This window comes from Sphaerodactylus townsendi, linkage group LG05 (assembly GCF_021028975.2).
Source record: "Sphaerodactylus townsendi isolate TG3544 linkage group LG05, MPM_Stown_v2.3, whole genome shotgun sequence".
Lineage (NCBI taxonomy): Eukaryota > Metazoa > Chordata > Lepidosauria > Squamata > Sphaerodactylidae > Sphaerodactylus > Sphaerodactylus townsendi.
Genome location: NC_059429.1, coordinates 15241601 through 15257553, shown reverse-complemented (window position 1 = coordinate 15257553; position 15953 = coordinate 15241601). Strand labels below are relative to the sequence as shown.

At 44.9% G+C, this 15953-nt stretch overlaps 1 long non-coding RNA gene across 2 annotated transcripts in view; it reads right to left on the bottom strand.

Moving 5' to 3' along the window:
- Nucleotides 1–12690, bottom strand: part of LOC125433560 — a 30969-nt gene extending 18279 nt beyond the window's left edge. The window contains exon 1 of one of the 2 annotated variants that reach the window (XR_007244630.1): nt 12584–12690. This is a non-coding gene — a long non-coding RNA (uncharacterized LOC125433560). Of the gene's footprint in view, nt 1–7907; nt 8117–12583 lie in introns of those variants that run through there. The other variant, XR_007244631.1, reaches the window with a different exon arrangement.
- Nucleotides 12691–15953: the final 3263 nt, after the last annotated feature.

Below are 15953 nucleotides of genomic sequence, written 5' to 3'. Positions count from 1 at the left end.
GCAGACTGGCCCCTGCTCGAGCGGGTGGGGTGGAGGAAGAGGGAGCTAACCAGTTTTTTTTCTAAACTAAACCTCAGCATTCAGGTTAAATTGCCAGGTTGGCACTTTGCGATAATTAAGTGGGATTTGGGTTGCAATTTGGGCACTCGGTCTCAAAAAGGTTCACCATCACTGCCCTAGGGAGATCAGGGCCCCACGGGATTTGAATTGTTTCTGCAGGGCCTTCAAGATGGAGCTATTCTGCCTGACATTTCAGGGGTCTGCAACCTGCAGCTCTCCAGATGTTCGTGGACTACAAATTGGCCATGCTGGCAGGGGCTGATGGGATTGGTAGTCCATGAACATCTGGAGAGCCGCAGGTTGCAGACCCCTGTTCTAGCCAGCCGGTTTGACTTGAATATTGAATATTACCATCATCCCGTGGGTATGGAAAGAGGGAGGGTTTGCAGTATATTGCTGCTATTGCTTTTTTTTTTGTATTACTGTTTTTATGGCTGTTTTATTGTTCACCACCATGAGCCCTGCAGGGGGAGGGGGAGATACAAAATGAAAAACAAACAAACAAATAAATACATAAATACATAAAATTAGAATCACTGCTCTTCTTTAAAATGCAAGTTTCCAGTTCTCATGGTGTGAAACTAAACACAAAACCAGAATGCCTGCTGAAATCCGTGGCTCAAAATCTGGCACAGAAGAAAACCCAGTTGGTTAAGAGTCACACATTTTTTAACTGAAGCAGGCACAGAAAGCATCCAAAGGAAGGGAGAATTTGTACAGCCTTAACAGATCTATGTTCATTTCTTATGGAAACAACTTTCAGGTGTTATGGCAGCCATTTTGGGACTACATTTCCCAAAGTGCCTCACTGAAACAGAAAGAATTCCAAGGTTCAGAGGAACCACCATGGGAGGCAAGATGGTTATTTTATTTTATTTATCAGTCATCTGATCCTCCCCAATTAGAGTAGGAAAGGAGAGAAACTTCTCTGTCAGTTATAATATCTCTCTTCCCCTTTCTCCAACTTCTCCATTTGCTTGAATGCTAAACGAAACAGCCAAATGCTGGAATAACAAAGAGGAACAAATATTAACTAATATTAATGCTGTTAATTTTACATTCATTTTATTACAACAGCATCCATAAAAATAAAAAAGCTAATAAGTTGTATGTGCTAAGTGCTGTTAAGTCGCTTCCAAATCATGGCGACCCTCCAAGACATCTTGTGTTTAAGGTCTTGCAAACAGAGAAATTAGCTTTTAATGAGTTGGCTAATAAATTAACAAAAGAAAACACAACTGTGATGGAACTGTACTGTAAAACTAGCAGCATCACACCTACATGTTAAAATGGTCTTTGATTGCCGGGTGGGGAAACCAAAAGGCCATGGAAATGTACCCAGGACAGATACCCAAATAAGGCACTTCAAAGGCTTTGGGTAACCGCATGGCAAGGAGGGAAGTTTTCTTGGAGACTAAGAACAAAGACCAAGGTGACACTATCATGGGCTGAGCTAAGAGAAGCATCTCTTGGGCCAAGCTTGCTCAGCCTCAATCATCATAATAACTCTCCCATTTTTTTTCATGTGTGAATGTACACAGGTAACAGCGCCATGTTGACGCACTGTTTGTTCCACTGTCCAGTCTCAAAGGCTGGTTTACATGTGCCCATTTCTCACTTGCTCAATGGAATATCAAGAGACCACCAGACACAGGTAAATTTGCCTTCAAGACACCTCATAAATAGCCTCACACACCTTGCAGGGTTGTCGTGGGGGAGGCAGGGGAAAAATGGGGAAAGAAAACCAAGTACATCACTCCAAGCTCCTTGAAGGAAGAGGCAGGATAAAAACATGACTGACAGGTATTTTCTCTCATCAATTGAACGGTTTTGAATCTCCAATTTGAAAACGACCCCAAGGGACTTTTTAAAAAACTAGGAGCTCGTAGAGGGTCAAGTAATTAAATAAATTGATTCATCAGAGGAAGAGGGAGAAATCTACTCATGAAACAGGCTATTTCCAGAGACAAGCAGATTTCACGGCATGTCTAAGTAGCGTGTTTGCCGCCTGTTGATCAAGGAGATCGGTTGGAATTTTGAAAAGGTACTTTGAAATATACAACGTTGTTTAAACTCTTTTAAAAGGCAGAGGTCATGGTTTTTTTAATTTAACAGCCACATATGCATAATTCCATTTACAAACTTTAGTACGCTTTAAAACCCAACCACATTCAGTTGAGATGTATTAAAAAAAATCCACCACAAAGAGATTATATCTCTATGCTCGTGTGCTCGTAATTAATATACTCGTAATTAATAAATGGATCCCAGTCAGGTTGGAAGAATTCACAGCCTCTCCACTGAACGAATCTGTAAATTTAGCCATTTGCACTAAATGGGGAAAAATTTACACCCATCCAGACTTAGGAGTAATAGCCAGTGGGTGCCAGTATTTTTTCAAAAAGTGAAGCACAAGTCTTGTGTAACCCTTGAGTCCCAATATGATGCTGAAATTATACAGAGTTTGCAGGGTATTGAGATTTTGGATCAGTACAAGGTTTTCATATCTATAGGACATTTCTCTTATCTTGCACTGATGATCCAAACCTTCAATAGCCTGCAAACACTTTTTGTATTATTTCAGCATCATATTTCTCAGCCAAATGAACAATGATGGGTTTTCCGGGCTGTGTGGCTGTGGTCTGGTGGATCTTATTCCTAATGTTTCACCTGCATCTATGGCTGGCATCTTCAGATGTGTAGCAGACTTCCCTCTGTGTAATAGTGTGATACACCTCTGAAGATGCCAGCCACAGATACACCTCTGAAGATGCCAGCCATATTGTCAAAGGCTTTCACGGCTGGATTCAACAGGTTCTGGTGGGTTTTCCAGGCTGTGTGGCTGTGGTCTGGTGGATCTTATTCCTAACATTTCGCCTGCATCTGTGGCTGGCATCTTCAGATGTGTAACAGACTTCCCTCTGTGTAATAGTATGTAACAGACACACTCTGTGATACACCTCTGAAGATGCCAGCCACAGATACACCTCTGATACACCAGATGCATGTATCCAGGAATTACAGTCAGTTACAGAGCTGTCCCTCTGGAGAAAACAACAGCTTTGGAGTGCGGGCTCAATGGCACTGTACTCCACTGGGGTCCTTTTCAGGATCCACCCTCAAATCTCCATGAATTTGCCAACCCAGCTCAGATAACCCTAGTTAGCACCAGCTGCCTTGCTCAGTTAACCCTAGTTAGCACCAGCTACCTTGCTCAGTTAACCCTAGTTAGCACCAGCTACCTTGCTCAGTTAACCCTAGTTAGCACCAGCTACCTTGCTCAGTTAACCCTAGCTAGCACCAGCTACCTTGCTCAGATAACCCTAGTTAGCACCAGCTACCTTGATCAGTTAACCCTAGCTAGCACCAGCTACCTTGCTCAGTTAACCCTAGCTAGCACCAGCTACCTTGCTCAGTTAACCCTAGTTAGCACCAGCTACCTTGCTCAGTTAACCCTAGTTAGCACCAGCTACCTTGCTCAGTTAACCCTAGTTAGCACCAGCTACCTTGCTCAGTTAACCCTAGTTAGCACCAGCTATCTGGCTTACAGAGTTTGAAAAAAAAAAGTGACATCAAATAATTGCCGGGAAGTAGGATTCTCCCACAGCCCATTGGTTGGTGCGCGCAAACGCTGCACTTAGTTAAGTGCCCCAAACACTGACTGTAGGTCTCCAGTAGGAATTAATTTTCCTCCTCTTTGTGCAAAGAACACCAAAAGGACAAAGGGCCTAGGAAAAGCTGGCAGGGGAGAGAAAAGCCAATCCCTCTAAGTAGCACTGCACCATTAATTCTGTAATCCTAAATAGGCTTACTTCAGATTAACGCTGAATCCCGCAGGGCTTACTTCTAAGATGGGGTGCACCAGGTCACCATCTCTCGTCTTAGTCGTCTGTAAACCTCACGCTGGGCAATCAGCAACCAAACTTTGCACCGGCGGAGGAGGAAGGTGGTGCACAAATTCATTCCTGTGGTGAAGGTTTAAGGATTAAAATTTCCTGACCACGTGGTGTAGGGGTTAAGAGCAGGTGGATGCTAATCTGTAGGACCGGGTTTGATTCCCGTTTTCTCCACATGAAGTCTGCTGGGTGAGCATCGGCTAGACCAGGGGTCTGCAACCGGCGGCTCGCCAGATGTTCATGCACTACAATTCCCATCAGCCCTTGCCACCATGGCCAATTGGGAATTGTAGTCCATGAACATCTGGAGAGCCACAGGTTGCAGACCCCTGGGCTAGACACAGTTCTCTCAGAACTCTCTCCGCCTCCCCTGCCTCATAAGATGTCTGTTGTGAGGAGGGGAAGGGAAGCTGATTATAAGCCTCTTGGAGACTCCTTACAGGAGAGAAAAGTGGGCTATAAATCCAAACTCTTCTTCTTCTTTTTGAAGTGTATATAGATATGAGTTCCTGGCATTATTTGTTTGTTTGTTTGTTTATCCCTGTAGGGCTCATGGCGGGTTACAACATCCTGGCATGACCAAGGGGCCAAAGCCAGGATGGAGCGACAGCGATGAAGAATCAGGCAGAAGCAAGCCTGACTCTCAGGCCCCTTCTGCACATGCAAAACGATGCACTTGCAATCCACTTTCACAATTGTTTGCACGTGTATCTTGCTATTCTGCACAGTAAAATTCAGCTGCAAAGTGCATGGAAAGTGCACTATTCTGCAGGTGCACAAGGGGCAGTGACTGAGACCCCTTTACATTCTTCCTGTAAATAGCTTTCCATTCTGTAGGAGGAAAGTAATATTTTATTCCTGGGGCACTGGAGAGGAAAACATCTTTCCCCTCATCCCGAGTGATACTGTCTTGGTTAGATTGTCATTGACAGAATTTCTGAAATGGGATGTGCAATGTAACGGACTGAGATGCAATGCACCTCCCACCCCAAACATCATTGCGGCATTGGAAGATGTAAGCTCAGCCTCCACACATCATCTACCTTGGGAAGAGATGTAGGCTTAGTGCGGATGCATTTTTTAAATCTGATTTTAAATGGACGATTTGTTATCTGTTTTAAATGGCCATCCACATTCAGATTGCCTCTCTCAACTTGGAACAAAGGGAGATAGAGAAAGCTAGTGAGAAAGAAAGAAAGAAAGAGAGAAAGAAAGAAAGAAAGAGTGAGAGAGAGAGAGAAAGAAAGAAAGAAAGAGAGAGAGAGAAAGAAAGAAAGAGAGAGAGAGAGAGAAAGAAAGAAAGAGAGAGAGAGAAAGAAAGAAAGAAAGAAAGAAAGAAAGAAAGAAAGAAAGAAAGAAAGAAAGAAAGAAAGAAAGAAAGAAAGCTTGAGAGCTGACTATGAACTGGGCAAAGCAGCAACAAAATGCATGACTTCAAATGTATATTTATATCTGTCATCACAAACCAACATGGGGCTGAGAGTCATAAACCATCCTCTGAAATGGCGGACCTCATGGTTGATAGCATGGAAAGGTGATAGCAGAGAGGAATTTTTCAGTGTGGTGCCCTCAGTCTTCCCCAGAGCTCTTCTGAAGCACCTCCTCCTCCAAAGAGGAAGAGGAAAAGCCAGAATCGTCCCTTTACTTCTAGAAAGAAGGAAACGGGTCCCAGGAAACCTTGGGGGTGAGGGGGCCATGATGCCTCCAGGCACCATGCTGGGTATAAATCTACTTCTGCAGAAGAGCGGTTGCTACGATTTCAAGTAAAAGGGTAAAAATGAGCTTTTACAGTTTCCTAGTCTGGCTTCTAGCTGTTGCAGATACCTCAAGATGACAGGCATCCTTCTGGGATGGAGGCTGAGAGCCAAATGAATCGGGCGGGGACTAGATTGGCTTCTTGGGGCCCCCAGAGCCACATGGCCTCATGCAATTTTGTGCCCTCAGCCCCTCCTCACAACATGATAATTCAGGATGTGGATGAACAGATTTAGGATGGAGGCAGATAGATCAGCAGGCAGGCTCTGATCTACAAAAGTGTAAATTTCAGGTGCCACAAGGCTTCCCTTCCCTCCTTCTGTCCAAAGTTTTCTCCTAGCGCTTGTTCTTTAAATTTTTATTTGCTTCATTTATACCCCACCATTCTCCCCAAAAGACATTGTTTGACTATCCTCCATGTTATCCTCACCACAATGCTGCAAAGTGGATTAGGCTGAGAATGTGTGACTTTCTCAAAGTCACTGAAGGAGCTTCCATGGCAGAGCAGGGATTCAAACTTGTTTTCCCACTCCTACGTTACTGCCTTGGGCTAGTCACGGTTCTCTTGGAACTCTCTCAGTCCCAGCTACCTCACAAGGGGTCTGTTGTGGGGAGTCTGACACAAGGGGTCTTACACAAACTCCTCTATACTAGGCTGTCTCTCTGTTTTTAAAGATTACGCCAAACAAATGAATAAAAAAGAAGACGACGAAGACCAAGAAGAAGAAGAGTTTTGGATTTATATCCCCCCTTTCTCTCCTGTAGGAGACTCAAAGGGGCTTACAATCTGCTTTCCCTTCCTCTCCCCACAACAGACACCTTGTGAGGTCGGTGGGGCTGAGAGACCTCAGAAAAACTGTGACTAGCCCAAGGTCACCCAGCTGGCATGTGTTGTAGTGCACAGGCTAATCTGAACTCCCCAGATAAGCCTCCACAGCTCAGGCGACAGAGCGGGGAATCAAGCCCAGTTCCTCCAGATTAGAATGCACCTGCTCTTAACCACAACGCCACTGCTGCTCCTAAAGCAGGCTGCTCCTAAAGACAGCCTGCTTCCTGTTTTGTAGGGATTTGTCATGGATTTAGTCCCTCATCCATATTACTACACGCATGGTTTAATTTCTTTCTTTCCTGCTAATGTTTTTTATTTTTCTGTCGCAGGGGTGTTTTCACCCACAGAGCTCTTCCTTTGCTTCCCACAGACCCTTTTCAGACAAAACTGACATGCATTCCCCTCACATTTAGAAGAAGAGAAGAAGAGTTTGGATGTATACCTCCCCTTACTCTCCTGCCAGGAGACTCAAGAAGGCTTATAAACTCCTTAACTCCTTTTCCCTTCCTCTCCCCACAACAGACCCCTTGTGAGGTAGGTGGGACTGAGAGAGTTCCAAGAGAACCGTGACTAGCCCAAGGCAGTAATGTAGGAGTGGGAAAACAAATCTGGTTCATCAGATAAGACTCTACTACTCAGGTGGAGGAGTGGGGAATCAAACCCGGTTCTCCAGATTAGAGTCCACCTGCTCTTAACCATTGCAAGTCCAAGTTCTTTTATTCCATAATTTTTTTTAAATAGTCAATGGAATAGTCAATTATTCCATAATTTTTTTAATAGTCAAAAATAGTAATTTTTTTAAAAATAGTCAATTTTTAAAAAATAAATTTTTAAAATAGTCCATTTAATTTTTTTTAATAGTCAATTTTAATTTCTGGTCATTGCTATTGCCTACTTTCTAACTGCGGTTTGATGCGTTGATTTAACAACTTCTATTAAAAATGTTGTTCTTAATTAAGTCATACTTCATTGCTAACTGCCTTGATTAACATGAGACACGGAAATGTCTACAACAACGTATCATCGGAGAGGACCGGGGTGTATTTCAAGTCCTGTTGTTAGGCTGGAATGTGATAGAGAATGCTACTTCAAGGTTAGGTCTACAAAACTAGTTACACCAATTTATTTGATTGGCTCACTTTGTTCAGTATTTTCTTTCCCAGTTGGCAGCAGTTTTGAGAAAAGGCTCCTCACTGCCATTACCCAAGAGCTTTTAAATAGAGGTCCCAGGGACAAAATCTGCAACCTTCCCAACACGCAGCAGGCGTTCGACTCGCTGAAATGTGGTCCCTCTTGGCTAAATTAGGAGACCACAGTAGCAAATTTTTGCTGTGCCTTCTGCAGAATCAAACCGCTGGTCCACCTACCTCCCTGCTGAATGGCAGTGCCTTCCCAAGTCTCAGGCACAGAAAGATGTTCTCCAAATCTGCTTCTGGAGATCCTAGAACTGGAGATGCAGAGGCCAAACCCAGCAACTTCTTCGTGCACAGTAGATAGACCGCAAAGGGAAACCAATATGAATATGTGACGCTGCTTTATGCCCTTGGCGCATCCAGCTCAGTGTTGTTTTCTATGACTGTCAAATGCCTGTGCTCCACGTACTTCTGTGTCATGTTCCCCCTCCCAAGTTATAGCCGCTGCTGCCCCAGTTGTCAGGGAGAGTCCACCAGGAACCTGAACTAGCACCTGTATGAACAGAAAGATTGACTGTACAGGTTGACTTCATTGAGTGTGTCTTGTGAGGTTTGCAACATTTGGTATTGAACAGCCAATCCTTTAAATTGCTTTCCAAAGTCTGTTGCAGACACGAGAGCTTGCTTCAGCATGGGATATGACTGAACTTTTATTTATTTATTTTATATATTTTTGAGGCTTCTATACCGCCCCATCCCCGAAGGGCTCTGGGCGGTGTACAGCAGATAGAAGTAACAATATAAAATAATTAAAACATTAAAAGGCAGCAATAAAACCAAAGAGTAATTCTAACAATTAAACAATGAACATCAGGGGATGAAAATATGAATGGCGTCCAATATCCCAATTTTAAGATTCCCTCCCCCCCCAAAAGGGAGGCTTGATGGTCTCGTTAAATGACAAATGGCCCAGATGTCAGGGCCAAACGAGAGCCAAACTAGGGCCAGACTAGCGGGGGGACCACTATCAGCGGCCAGTTCCTCCAAAGGCCTGGCGGAACAGCTCCGTCTTTTCCTTTTTAGTTTTATGTATCAGATGGAGCGGGGGGATTTTTTTGGGGGGGGGGAATTATCTTGGGTATTCAGCATTCCTTAGAACATGTTTCATGTCTCTGGGTTCAGTTCTAGCAATTAACTCATGAACGTTTGGTGCCACAGGATGTAGAGATGGCCACTAATTCATTTGGCCTTAAATTCACAGAGGAAAGGCTCACCAATAGCTATTAGCCATGATGGCAACATGGAACCTCCATGTTTAGAGGCAGTGTACCTCTGAATACTTGTCACAACAAGTGGGGGAGGCTTTGGCTTCCATACCCTGGTTGCAGATCTTTTTGAAGCATCTGGCTGGGCACTTTAGGAAACAAGACGCTCGGCTAGATAAATTATTGGTCTAATCCATCACAGCTATTGTAGGCTCTGATACCACTGGTTTTTAATATTTTCACCTGGCCAGATGCAGTTCCACTGTTTGCCAAATTTGCATGGTAATGTTATAACGGAGCTGCTATCAATACTTGACAATGGAAAGTGCCATCGTCACAGCTGACTTACGGCAACCCCGAAGGGTTTTAAAGGCAAGAGATGTTCAGAGGTGGTTTGCCCCGATCTGCCTCCACATAGCAACCCTGGACTTCCTTGGTGTTCTCCCATCCAAATTCTAAACATGCTAATTGTGCTTCGTTTCCAAGATCTGACAAGATTAGGCTCACCTGGGACACATGCACACACACACGCACACACACACACACACACACTCTATTGACTAATTTTTCATGGACCACCTTGAGAACATTAGTTAGGAGGTCAGCTCAAACTGGTTTCAAATAAAATTAAATGCCAGAGATTTTGTTAGGTCAATGATTCCTGTGAGCAAAGTCTTCTGAACAAGAAACAGGAAATATGTGATGACAGAATCAATATACCAAGAAAAAAAGGTGGAACACGAAGGGCGATGTTATTTAACCCCAAGAATAAGCTGTTCCAGAGATTAATACATTCACTTCGTAAAGCGTACATGAAAAAAGATGTAATCGAAAGAGTAAAAGATCCTCCTCCCAACTGGTGACTAACTGGCAAAACAAAGTATGGTATATCATGTATGCTTCAACATGATAGATGCTTTCTAACGCAACTGCTATTCCGGGTCTCGATTCAGCCATAAACGGACAGATTCAAACCTGAAAATGAATCCCACTTCACCAGTATCCCACTAGAATTTCCCCTGGAAGCACATCCACGCTTTCCTTTGCTGCCATTGTAAGAGTTTCCTAGCACCGACCAAAAACCAGATCTGTAGGATGTCATATGAGGATCACCATTTGAACTTAGCCATGTATCTTTCTAAAAAACAAAGTCTTTGCAAGTTAACTTTTGTGCCAAAGTGGTACCTACTAAGAAATCAGTTGTAGGTGAAGGAAGGGAACATAACTCCAGGAAAGAGCCACTGCTTTGCATTCAGCAGGCCCCCAGACTCAATTCCCAGCATCCCTAGTTAAAAGAAGAAGAGGAATAAGAGTTTGGATTTATATTCTGCCTTTCTCTCCTGTAAGGAGACTCCAGGTGGCTTACAAACTGCTTTCCCTTCCTCTCCCCACCACACACACCTTGTGAGGTAGGTGGGGCTGGCAGAGTTCAGAAAAACTGTGACTAGCCCAAGATCACCCAGCAGGAAAGTAGGAGTGTGGAAGCACACCTGGTTCACCGGATAAGAGTCCACAGCTCATGTAGAGGGGAATCAAGCCCGGTTCTCCAGATCAGAGTTCACCATTTGTAACCACTTCACCACGCTGGCTGTCAGGCAGCAGGTTATGAGGATGATCTCTCCTCTCCTGAGGCCTGCCAGATTTGCTGACAGCCACAGTAAATGCTGCCAAGCTAAGATGGTCCAGTGATCATTTCGGTACTAGACAGCTTCATCATAACCATGCTTAAAAGGACTATTTGCTAAACAAAACAAAAACAGCTATCTGAGCTGATCATGCGCAGACATTTAATCAGTTTTTATAGGGCTTGATGCTTTCCAGTTACAAATACAATGAAAATTTAACCTGTTTGAAGCCCCCCCCTTTTTTTTCCTTCTATTTTACTCTGGGGAAAAAGAGAAGGACTTGGCTGAATGAAGATCTTTATTGAGCCAAAGTCTCTAGGCAGTCTCACTCTCGCCTGGGTACCTGAGCCCAGCTCTAATTTTCCCCCTCAAATTTCTTCCTGCCTTGGCAGTCACTTATGGTCAAAGCTGTTCTTGCCATCTGGGTCTTAGAGGACACAAACCTCTCTTCCCACCCCTCAAAATCAAACCATAATCACTTGGGTGCTGTGTGGTTTCCGGGCTGTATGGCCGTGTTCTAGCAGCATTCTCTCCTGACGTTTTGCCTGCATCTGTGGCTGGCATCTTCAGAGGATCTGAAGATGCCAGCCACAGATGCAGGCGAAAAGTCAGGAGAGAATGCTGCTAGAACACGACCATACAGCTCGGAAACCACACAGCACCCAAGTGATTCCGGCCGTGAAAGCCTTCGACAAACCATAATCAACTTCTTAAAGTGTAAAGAGGGCTTTTGGGGTGGGATAGAACTCTTTGTCAGCCTTAGCCACACGATAGCAAAGATCTCTGGGCTGCTAGAAAGTTTCCTCCGGGCGCTACACAGCAGAGTAGCCAACATTTCGATTAGTTTGTGTGTTGAGCTTCATTCCCATCCTCCTTTGGGAGAGGATTCTCGCCCCAGCCAGGCTGGTGAGGAGCTGTCCCTGGTGATGAAACCATTCAGTGATCTGCCAAGGGAGCTGACCGGCCCCGTGGTGCTGAAAAGAGTGCCAATAGCTCGGAAAGGTTTCCCAATTCCTAGAGGCGTACGCCCCACTGAACATTGTGGCGTTCTCTGGGTAAGCACAGGGTTAAATTGATAATATTCACAATCACAACAACAACAACAACAACAACAGGTTCTCTATGATGCAGAAAGGGGTTTACAGACCCGCAAACAAGACGACGGCAGCTTTACAAATGAACAGAATGAATCCGGGGTTCTGCTACTATAAATCTATTCATCTTGAAAATGCTGTCAGAATATATATATATTTTTTTGCTACAACAGGGGAAAAAAAATGACCACCCCTTCTGGAATTTGAAGAAAAAAAGATTGCTGCCCTGAGGAGCATACAATCTCTTGTTTGCTACAGAGAAAAAACCCATGTAGCCTGGGGTGAGTGTGCGGGATCCACGTTCAGTTACGCGTATGTAGACCATTCAGTTTGCAGCTGGGGCTGGTTGGTTTGTGTGGTGAAGATTTAGATATTTTTTTTTTAAAAAAAAATCAGAGCAACCAAGCAGCGAAGGAGCAAATTGCCTCGAGCTCCTTTCTAACCCTCCCCTTTTACGCACACAGGTACACACACGCACGATACTAGCAGTTCTTTTCACACGGTCAGCCCCTAGGCTTGCTTTTATTGCGGTGCGCTAAGTGCTCTCCGGAGACCAAAAAGCTCGGGAAGCCTTTGCCCATACGCTCCTAGCTACCGGTGGACGCCACAAAAGGTGAGGTCGGAACGGCGCTTAAAGAGAAAGGGAGGCAATTTCCCAAGGAGAAGCTCGCAACTCTACTCACAGGAACGGCACTCCACAAGTGGTGCCCCCCCCGGCCACCGTCCCCCCCCCCCCAAGGACCAGCATCTTCTCTGCTTCAAATCGGAGAAGGGGAACAGACATCTGTCAACCCCTCCTTTCTCTCTCCTTCTTCTCCTTCCTAGTCTCCCCCCACGGCGCTTAAAGAGAAAGAGAGGCAATTTTTCAAGGATTTTCCTACACTTTGCCTTGGGGGAGGGGGGGGGGGTGAAATCCAAGCGCTCACCTGTCTCTCAAAAGTCAGCTTTTTGCCATCAGCAGATAACCAGAAAGTGGCTCCAGTGCAGACTCCGCCTTTTTATAGACTATTAGAGAGGGGGGGGGGGATGGGGCCTCGGTGAGGAGTGCTTGTCTTGTTTTAATGCAACCAATAAGTTTCTTGCAATCCCCCTTTCTTTTCTCTTATTATGGCAAAGGCGCCCGATTACATCATAGATAGTAACCTCTCTTTCAGAATAAGAGTCTCCTCCCATCCAGAGGAGGGGGGGGAGAGGCAAAGCAGCTAGCAACAGGTCTGAGGAGAGCTGTCGTTCGGGGAGGAAGGGAAGAACGCTGTAAAGAGGAGGGCTGCCAAAGACAGTACCTGTGACATCACTAACTGAGAACTCCTCCTTGATTTCTGAGCTATTTTGAGAACTTTTTAAATCATATATAGTCTGTAACCAAAGCATGCCCCCCCCTCCCATATGTTACTAATTCATTCCACTTCTCCAGGCAGGGAAAAGTGGGGCGGGCAATGCGAGGCTACAAGTTTTATGGCTTTATTCTGTGCACACTCCACACAGCAGGGTTCGCCATGAATTCCCTTTGTGCACAATAGGGCTCACTCCGAGGTAACCGTGAAAGGAACTGGGAGCCTCGTGGCATCTTAAAGATGAACATTATTGCATGGTAGAGTAAGATGCTGGCATAAAATACAGGGTGGGATGTAATAACGTGAAATTGAAACAGGATCAAGAACAGAGGCCACTCAGGATATCAGTAATTGCCAGCCTGCCTGCTAATGCTAAGCTGGTTAATACTTCTTCTGGCTGGGGAGTTCCAGGTTTTACGTAGGTAATGAACACCCATAGTGACTAAGGAATCCCACATCCTTGTTAGGTCCTTGGCTGGCATGGGGTGAGAGTTGTGTTGAACCTCTTGCAGTCGTCGTCTCCTTTGAGTGACAGTGTCCTTAGGGGCATCTTTGTAACGGTTTCTTGTTTTACAAAGAGAGTGTAAGTAGGGGAAATGAGAGCCCATGTAGTGTCATGGTTAGAGTGTCAGACAGCAACCTGGGAGGCTCAAATTCACGCCCCCACTCTGCCATGGGAATCTGTCTGGTGACCCGAGGCCAGTCACATACAGTCAGCCTAGCCTACCACACAGGGTTGTTAAGGGGATAAAATGTAGGAGAACAAGGCAAGACACTTCGGCTATTTACACATTTGTGGTCTCCTTTGCACCGAGCATACATTCCTTTCTGGTTTGATTCTTGCTTACGCACACATTTTCCCCTCCTTGATAGTCACCCCGCCCTTAGATCAGAGAATCACCACAGTTTCCAAAAGCTCCAGAAGTGAGACTTTCCCTCTCCCTTCACAGGGAAAGTGAAGATCAGCACGCACTTAGCTTTCCTCAGGCTTTTCTGGCTCATCTTCCCTCTCCCACACCACAGTGGTTTCTCCCACTCTTTGGGCCATCAAGGATAGAAAGGCTTTCTGTACGGTCTAGCAAACGAATGCTAAATCACAGACAGCAAAGGGGGAAAAGGTGGCAGTCAATCTTCTCAAACATAGGCTGCACAGAAACAGTGAAGAAACAAGGGGAAGGCACAGGATAGAAAGGCAGGGTATGAGTGACATAAATAAATAATAAACGCACTCCTCCAATTAGACAGCACGCTCTCTACTCCTGCATCAGAATTATCAGCCTGTGTAGCAGCCGTTCCCACCTCCGTTTCAGCTAACTCTAGCTAGGAATTCCCTGGTGGTTCTTTCAGTGTTTCTTTTAGCCATCTGCCCCCAGCTGAAACGTAGAATCCCAGACGCCACCCCTGCAGGGGAAATGCCCATTGAGAAAATAAATCTACACTAACCGATGAGCAGTCAAATTCTTCATGCTCTCAATTAATTCCAAATAGAGTAGGCGTTTGTGCATCTGTGTGAACGCTACTCCTGGCTGAGGAATTACCCACCCTGATAATTTTGCTGTAAGTCTGTAACTGCTCTTCGTGGCCTAGGCTAGCTGCTTTGGGGCTGCTGATCTTTTGGGGGGGGGTGGGGGAGCCCACCCCTGATTTTTTTGGATTAGAAGGCATTTGGGGCAAATTCAAGATCACAATAATCTCTGCCTGGGATGTATTGAAGGCATGTATGAGAGACGGAAAGATCTGTGAGTCAAGCCGGACAAGATGCTGGACTCGGAGCATCCTTGCATTTCTGCTTGGAAATTAACAGCCATGGGAGGCCTTAATTCAATGTGGGAGCTATTGACACAGTGGGATTACATCCCTTGTCATTCTCTTGACCTCAAATGGCCCCCTGGGGTTACTGTTTTGAGAAAATCAAACAGCGCTTTTTAAAAAATGTTCCCCAGGGGGCAAAGTGGAAGAAGAAGAAGAAGAAGAAGAAGAAGAAGAAGAAGAAGAAGAAGAAGAAGAAGAAGAAGAAGAAGAAGAAGAAGAAGAAGAAGAAGAAGAAGAAGAAGAAGAAGAAGAAGAAGAAGAAGAAGAAGAAGAAGAAGAAGAAGAAGAAGAAGAAGAAGAAGAAGAAGAAGAAGAAGAAGAAGAAGAAGAAGAAGAAGAAGAAGAAGAAGAAGAAGAAGAAGAAGAAGAAGAAGAAGAAGAAGAGTTTGGGCCTTTTTCTTCTACACGAAGAGTCGAGGCAGCTTACAAACTCCGTTCCCTTCCTCTCCCCACAACAGACACCTGAGAGAGAGTTCTGGTCTGAGAGAGTTCTAAACGAACTGTGACTAGACCAAGGTCACCCAGCAGGAATGTAGGAGTGGGGAAATACATTTCGTTCACCAGTTAAGAGTTTGCCATGGATGTGGAGGAGTGGGGAATCAGACTCGGTTCTCTAGATTAGAGTCTACCTGCTCTTAGCCAGAGCACCACACTGCTCTTAATCACTACCCCACCCTTGGTAAGAGCGGGGGGGGGGGGCAGCTTAAGTTTGGACAACCTTTGAGGGGTTTAACACTCCCCCTCAATACAAAAATCCTGATTCAAATTAGTTTTCAGTGGTTACTGTTTACTATGATTGCAGATCTTCCAGTGGCTTTTCTGGATTGAGACCTGTGTGAACACAAACGTGCATGGAAAAGACCAGCCTAAGATTTGTGAAGGAGGAGGAGGAGGAAGAGGAAGAGGAAGAGGAAGAGGAAGAGGAAGAGGAAGAAGATGATGATATTTGGATTTTGGTTTGAAATGTTAGCATTTGAAATGTGGTTTGAAATGTTAGGGTGGTTTGAAATGTTAGCATTTGAAATGTGGTTTGAAATGTTAGGGTGGTTTGAAATGTTAGCCTTTCCCAAAACGTCAATGGTAGCTGGACCTCCAGGCCTGGAACATCCCCTCAGTGGGTGGGATGAAGGATATGGAACGAAATGCAAGA